This window comes from Pan paniscus, chromosome 13 (assembly GCF_029289425.2).
Source record: "Pan paniscus chromosome 13, NHGRI_mPanPan1-v2.0_pri, whole genome shotgun sequence".
Taxonomy (NCBI): Eukaryota; Metazoa; Chordata; class Mammalia; order Primates; family Hominidae; genus Pan; species Pan paniscus.
Window position 1 is genome coordinate 124,577,328 of NC_073262.2, and position 8,418 is coordinate 124,585,745.

At 40.0% G+C, this 8,418-nt stretch overlaps 1 pseudogene; it reads left to right on the forward strand.

Annotated features, from left to right (window-relative positions):
* Positions 1-298: 298 nt before the first annotated feature.
* Positions 299-2,522, forward strand: LOC100991499 (stress-70 protein, mitochondrial-like; annotated as a pseudogene).
* The last annotated feature ends 5,896 nt before the right edge of the window (positions 2,523-8,418 follow it).

The following is an 8,418-nucleotide window of genomic DNA, read 5'->3' on the forward strand; positions in this document are numbered from 1 at the left end:
TTGGCTGCTGGAGGAGAATGAGTCAAAGTGGAACATAAATGGAAGTGAGAGGACCAATGAGGGCTGATGCCAAACTATTCAAGACAATGGCAGTAGATAAGGACAGAAGTAGCCCAGTTGATTATAGTGCTAGTCATAAAGGTTACTGTTTATCAAAACTTGAACTGTATGCTTAATATTATGCACTTGATTGCATGCAACTTTTTAAATATCATAAAATCATGACTGCACCGCGCAGCTCCCGGCCGCCTGAGCGCCAGTTTGCTGCCTCGTACTCTTCCATCCAGCCGCCATAATAAGTGCCAGCCGAGCTGCAGCAGCCAGTCTCAGGGGCACCGCAGCCTCCCCGGGCCCTACGGCCGCCCGCCACCAGGATGGCTGGAATGGCCTTAGTCATGAGGCTTTTAGAATTGTTTCAAGGCAGGATTATGCGTCGGAAGCAATCAATGGAGCAGCTGGTGGTGTTTATTTGGGTACTACCAACTCCTGTGTGGCAGTTATGGAAGGTAAACAAGCAAAGGTGCTGGAGAATGCCGAAGGTGCCAGAACTACCCCTTCAGTTGTGGCCTTTACAGGAGATGGTGAGCGACTTGTTGGCATGCCAGTCAAGCAACAGGCTGTCACCAACCCAAACAATACATTCTATGCTACCAAATGTCTCATTGTCTGGCGATCCTGAAGTACAGAAAGACATTAAAAATATTCCCTTTAAAATTGTCTGTGCCTCCAATGGTGATGCCTGGGTTGAGGCTCATGGGAAACTGTATTCTCCAAGTCAGATCGGAGCATTTGTGTCGATGAAGATGAAAGAGACTGCAGAAAATTACTTGGGCCCACAGCAAAAAATGCTGTGATCGCAGTCCCAGCTATTTCAATGACTTGCAGAGGCAGGCCACTAAAGATGCTGGCCAGATATCTGGACTGAATGTGCTTCAGGTGATTAATGAACCCACAGCTGCTGCTCTTGCCTATGGTCTAGACAAATCAAAAGACAAAGTCATTGCTGTATATGATTTAGGTGGTGGAACTTTTGATATTTCTACCCTGGAATTTCAGAAAGGAGTATTCAAGGTGAAATCCACAAATGGGGACACTTTCTTAGGTGGGGAAGACTTTGACCAGGCCTTGCTACAGCACATTGTGAAGGAGTTCAAGAGAGAGACGGGGGTTGATTTGACCAAAGACAACGTGGCATTTCAGAGGGTGCGGGAAGCTGCTGAAAAGGCTAAATGTGAACTCTCCTCATCTGTGCAGACTGACATCAATTTGCCCTATCTTACAATGGATTCTTCTGGACCCAAGCATTTGAATATGAAGTTGACCCATGCTCAATTTGAAGGGATTGTCACTGATCTAATCAGGAGGACTATCGCTCCATGCCAAAAAGCTATGCAAGATGCAGAAGTCAGCAAGAGTGATATAGGAGAAGTGATTCTTGTGGGTGGCATGACTAGGATGCCCAAGGTTCAACAGACTGTGCAGGACTTTTTTTGGCAGAGCCCCCAAGTAAAGCTGTCAATCCTGATGAGGCTGCGGCCATTGGAGCTGCCATTCAGGGAGATGTGTTGGCTGGCAATGTCACAGATGTGCTGCTCCTTGATGTCACTCCCCTGTCTCTGGGTATTGAAACTCTGCGAGGTGTCTTTACCAAACTTATTAATAGGAATACCACTATTCCAACCAAGAAGAGCCAGGTATTCTCAACTGCTGCTGATGGGCAGACACAAGTGGAAATTAAAGTGTGTCAGGGTGAGAGAGAGATGGCTGGAGACCACAAACTCCTTGGACAGTTTACTTTGATTGGAATTCCACCAGCCCCTCGTGGAGTTCCTCAGATCGAAGTTATATTTGACATTGATGCCAATGGGATCATACATGTTTCAGCTAAAGATAAAAGCACAGGACGTGAGCAGCAGATTGTAATCCAGTCTTCTGGTGGGTTAAGCAAAGATGATGTTGAAAATATGGTTAAAAATGCAGAGAAATATGCTAAGGAAGACCAGCAAAAGAAGGAACGAGTTGAAGCAGTTAATATGGCTGAAGGAATCATTCATGACACAGAAACCAAGATGAAGAATTCAAGGACCAATTACCTGCTGATAGTGCAACAAGCTGAAAGAAGAGATTTCCAAAGTGAGGGAGCTCCTAGCTAAAAAGACAGTGAAACAGGAGAAAACATTAGACAGGCAGCATCCTCTCTTCAGCAGGCATCACTGAAGCTCTTCAAAATGGCGTACAAAAAGATGGCATCTGAGCAAGAAGGCTCTGAAAGTTCTGGCACTGGGGAACAAAAGGAAGATCAAAAGGAGGAAAAACAGTAATAATAGCAGAAATTTTGAAGCCAGAAGGACCACATATGAAGCTTAGGAGTAAAGAGACTTCCTGAGCAGAAACGGGCAAACTTCAGTCTTTTTACTGTGTTTTTGCAGTATTCTATATATAATTTCCTTAATTTGTAAATTTAGTTACTATTAGCTAGTGATCATTTAATGGATGGTGATTCTAACACTATAAAGTTCACAATGTTCGATGTCCCTAGCTTATCATTTTTCAGCTGCATGTAAAAGGAAGTAGGATGAATTGATCATTATAAAGATTTAACTATTTTATGCTGAAGTGGCCATATTTTCAAGGGGTGAAACCATCTCGCACACAACCATGAAGGTAGTCAGCCATAGACTTGAAATGAGACCACGTATGGGGATGAGATCCTTCTAGTTAGCCTAGTACTGCTGTACTGGCCTATGTGTACATGGGGTCCTTCAACTGAGGCCTTGCAAGGCAAGCCGGCTGTGCCATGTTTGTAGATGGGGCAGAGGAATCTAGAACAATGGAAAGCTTAGTTATTTATGTGAGGTACAGCTATTAAAACAATGTAGGAATGAGGCTAGACCCTTACCTTCCCTAAGGCATACTTTTCTAGCTATCTTCTGCCCTGTGTCTGGCACCTACACCCTTGATGATTGTTCTCTTACCCATTCTGGATTTTTTTTAAATAAATATGAAAACCAAAAAAAATAAAATAAAATAATGAAGTTAGATTTTTCTCTTTTATAAAAAGAAGAAACGACTTCTGGCTTCGTGAGTTTGAAAAGCAACCTGTCTTCCACAACACATGGGATTTCAAGATGAGATCTGGGTGGGGACACAGCCAAACCATATCACCATGGCACATTGTACATAATACTGTGATGGCGTTGATCTCATTCCATCAACCTACTTGTCCTGTCCTTCTCTCAGAGCTCAATATTGTACCCAATTGTCACCCAGTTTCATCTTGGGGTGAAAACTCTATTGGACTCACCTTCATTCATTCACTCATTTATATATTAACTCTACAAACAACTACTGAATGTCTGCAACATGCATTATACTGTGTAGGCATTGGGGACTGAATGGTCAGCAAAAACAGACAAAATCCCTATGCTAATGCAGTGTAGAGTCTAGTGAGAAACACTGGCTTTGATCAAATGATCATTCTTACCTGTAAAATTATGTCAGTTATAAGAATTATGAAGATTTTTGTGCTATGAGAATATGTAGTAAAGTATTAGCAGGTCATGGAACGTTTCAATGAAAAAGTAAGGCTGGTTCTAAGATCTGAAGGACACATAGGACCTAATAAGATAAAAGCAAAGAAAGAAAACCTTACAGTCAAAGGGAATGATATATACAAACGCCGTAACGCAGGAAAAAAAAAAAAAAAAAAAGGTAACTTGCTCCTTGAACTGAAGGCCACTATGGCTGGAACACAGAAAACTCTGGGCAGAAATAATCCCCTTATTTGTCAGACCACTATCTTGACCCAAAATGAATATGATCCTGTTCATATAGTAAAACCCATACTGATAATATTGGCCACTATTAATGGGGCATTTACTATGTACTAGTCCGTATTTAAAATATTTTATATGTATTAAGTCATTAAATCCTCACCACAATTCTATTAAGGAAATGTTGCTATTATTCTCCCACTTTATAAATAAGAAAACTGAGACACAGGGATAGGTAGCATGCCCACGTTGTAGAGCCCAGATTTGAAACAAGTATCCTGAACCTTATGCTCCTCCTTCCTCACACTCACATGTCACGTGTTGAAGGCAGCCTGTCCCCACCTGGCCCCCTGTGTTAGGTAGTTCTGGGAGTCTCTAGCACAGCTTTCCCTGGGGAAAGGGTGATGACCAGGAACTGTCATTAACAGTCATCAGTGGGTTCAGCAGTTCCTAAGTAGTGTCTAGTGAGAGGTGAGAATGATTTGTCACCATTTGTTGAAAGAAGGTAAGAAGCACGAATGAATTGAGGCAAGGTCCCAGTCACCCTAGAAAGGTACAGTGGGTGCTGACAGAGAGCTCAGGGCTAGAGGCAAATCATCAACACTTGACTCAGTTACTGTCTTTGAGAAAGGTAATGAGGATCTTTATTAAATTGCTGAGAAGAGAGTATGCCCACAAGACAAAAGAGATGTTGTAGAAAAATTGCCCCACTTGGCAGGCAAGAGACCCAGCTCCTTGTGGCAGCTCTGCCATTGACCTTGGGCAGACACTTAACATCCTCAGGCTTTGGTTTTCTTATTTGTAACATGAGAGGACTGGAACAAGTGGTCCCTGCAGGTTCTCACAGCCTCTGGAGTTACTGAGACACCAGGAAGTAAAATTCAGCTCCTCTCCTGTATTTCTGAAGGAATAGACTTAAAGGCAAGAAATATTCCTAAACAACAATAGATAGTCCAGGCCATTCATGCTACAGGAACCTTTGATATATGGATTACATAAGTAAGTAAATTCAAACAAACAAAAGAGAAATTCTGCAACCTTTTGCAAAACATGAAGATTTTTGTTAAGGTGACCTCAACTTGCACCAAAATAAAATTATAAAGGAAATACAAACATTTATTCTTCCCAATGCTCCAGGTCCCCCCCAAATTTGCATTTGCTTCCTTCTTCCGTCCACCTTATTAATTGTACAAATAAGGGGCACGCTAAACATTTAAGTATGCAAATTTTAAAAATAATGAACATTCTATGCTTCTTTTGTGTTTCATTGTAATAAAATCTATTGTTCCATCCATCAGTCTCATTAGAGTAGGTTTTGACCTATACTGAAAAAAAAACACTCAAATGGTCAAGCTCATCTGCCAAATGAGGGGCCTCAGAAGGACAATCTCCACTGTTTCCTCCCCCAGTGAATATTATATGATTCTCCATGGAAATGATTATAATAGATCAGCAGCACTGTGGTTTTACACAAAGGGTAGGAGCTCATCGGCAGGCTAGAAGCCTAGAAATTGGAACTATCTCGATGAATACAGAAAAATTTTCTCATGGTTAATATGTTCTCCTAATCATGAAAAAATTTTAAGAAAGAACTTAGAGGTCTCACGGTCTGTTTCCTTCCCAAAGTACAGGATCTAGAAAAATGCTATTACCAAATATCTTGATGTAGCTTTTCTGTTGTTAAAAGAAAATACATATTGCTGAAAGAAGAGAGACATTGCAGAAGTTACCTGTCAATCAGCTTTTCAACAGGTTATACTGCAGGCATGAAATGAAAGCACCAAGACTTTGATTATGTGTAGATTATAATTATGTTAATTATGTTTCGCTTGTTTTTTTTTTTTTTTTTTTTTTTTGAAACGGAGTCTCACTCTGTCACCAGCCTGGAGTGCAGTGGCGCAATCTCAGAGGCTCACTGCAACCTCCACCTCCCAGGTTCAAGTGATTCCCTTGCCTCAGCCTCCCAAGTAGCTGGGACTACAGGCATGTGCTACCATGCCCGGCTAATTTTTGTATTTTTAGTAGAGATGGGGTTTCACCATGTTGGCCAGGATGGTCTTGATCTCATGATCTGATGATCCCCCCAGCTTGGCCTCCTAAAGTGCTGGGATTACAGGCGTGAGCCATCATGCCTAGCCTATAATTATGTTTTAAATTTGGGGCCATATCTGGTCACTATTTAACAATATGTTCATCTAAAAATTAAGTCCTTTAAAAAATTCTTATTGGGTACTGGATTCCAAGATAGGATTCCATATGTTTCCTATACTTTACCATTACCAAGGTGTAAGACCATGTTTTATCTGCTATTTCCACAATGAAGGCAATGAGTAATTGAATCAATAAATTAAACGAATAAATAAATTGAATATTTGATTCATATATTTCTGGCAGAATGCAACAAGCAACCTCTTGGACCAGACAATTCTATTGATTTTTTCTTTGTCTTATTTATTCCATGTTATTACTTAAATCAAATAGCAAATCAAGCAGTTATAACCTTCTGTTACTGACCAAAAAAAAAAAATCCTACACAGGAAAGAATATGTTAAGAAAGAAATTAATAGCAGATTAATACATTTATCAATGTAGCAAAATATTGTCAAACCAAATAACAGAGAAGGAGACTCTCTAAAATAAAGTAATATTTACTCTGGAATGGGCATTGCAGTGAGGAATATGCATGCCATAATAAATTGTGTGCATCTGCAGGGAGGTAAAGGAAGACAAAGGTTTTTAAAGAAAAAATGAGGATTGCATTATTGTTTTGAGATAATTATCCTTGGCTGCAAGGATCAATAACAAGGGTGGCGCCAGTATGAGGTTAGACTGGCAGTTGCTGAGCAGATGTCCCCGCAGAAGCGTGTGTGTGTGTGTGTGTGTGTGTGTGTGTGTGTGTGTGTGTGTGTGTAAGGTTGCAATGGCCTTTTTTGCAGTCTTTTGTGGTAGTTCTTGTTATCAGACACTCATGATGAGAACACTCTCTTCCTGGCCTTTCCCAACCCTATTTGTCAGGGTTTTTAACACAAGTGACTCCATTTTGATTCCGACAACTTTCACAATATTTACAGATGATCGTTTAATAATCACTGGAGAGAGAGATGCAGGTTTCTTTCTAGTTTACTGAATTCTTCCCTTTTTTTTTTCTGTTGCCACAGAAATCTTTGTGCTGACAGCAGCCCTGTGTGTGACATTTAGGCCCACAGACACTCATGTGATTCTAGAAAATGTCTCAAAGAAGGGACCTGGATTTTCATCCCTTTGCACTCCTGCAGTTTAGTTAAACAGTGGCGGCTGAACACAGCCACTTGCCATCCATTTGGTTATGATTCTTCTGCTTCATCATTAATCCAAGCATTGACCTAGTTGTAGAAATTCGGATCTAGTCAATTCTCCTAAATATCTAAAATGTGCACAACAAATCCAGTTCCTCCAACAAGGGTTAACCTTCGCCTCTTCTCTGTGTGTTTTTATACATTATGTATCTGCACTTTTGCATTAAGTGGCTATAATTAATATAATTTTGTTAGAGGCTAACTAAAATAAAAAGCCTTATCAATTAAGAATGCATTATATTTCATCTTAAGAAACACCATCTTCTAAGCATTAATGTCTTTAGACTATCATAAATAAAACATCAAGGAAGATGCTTGTGCATAAATCTTTGACCACATCTCTAATTAATTTTTCTTCAGGATAGAACTTTTGAAAATAATGCTGTCAAATTGAGAGATAGTAAAAATGTCCTTATTTTAATTTGAATTTTCCTTCTTATTAGAGGTTAAAAATTGTGCACACAGTCTTTGCCCTATGTATTTCTTCTCTTGTGAAATATCTGTTTACATCTTTTGCTTATTTTTCTAAGTCTTACATTTTTAATACCACATTTGACTGCATGTGTAATTTGTAATTTAAAATAGGGTTCAGTGAAAGGAGGTTTACAAATACATGCGTCATCACCATCATTTAATTATTTATTTAAATCTTCTCCTTAAAGTTATTCCTTTTAAAATATCTCTAAAAATTTTTTGTTAAAATGCCATTGAGAGCACCAGACAGGCATTTGAAATATCTTAAGATAGTGTTAGGCTGCCACCTAGCACTTCGGTGTGGAACAGCCCAAAACACCCATTGAAGGTTTTCTCATATTCAGAGCATATCGAATACAGTAAACACAAAAATGTCACCTTATGTCCTGAATCCATAAAGGCTAAAAACTAATGTCAATGAATGCAAAAACTAGGACTCCCATAGACTCAGGGACAAGGTATTCCATATATACATATCCTCTATATTTAACACTTGTCACTGTTTACCTTAATTGAAATAGGAACACTACTCTGAAAGTCAAGAAAACTTGAGTCCTCATTCAAAACTTACTGCTAACAGATGTAGTGATCTTTCACAGCACAATGAGCCTCCTCAGGACTCCGTTTTTCCATAAAATGTAAGGAAGACAGAGGAAAGCTGTCTTGTTCCTCGCACTCTGCAAGGGTGCAGATTAGTGGTGCATCTCAGAGAGGACTGTATGCTTCTGGGGCTGTAGGAGCTGTGTAAGGTCGGATATGGGGTTGCTTGCAAACTTGGCCTCTTCCTGGTCACCCTCCCCTTCATCTCACCCCTTCCCCCGGAGATGGAGAGCACT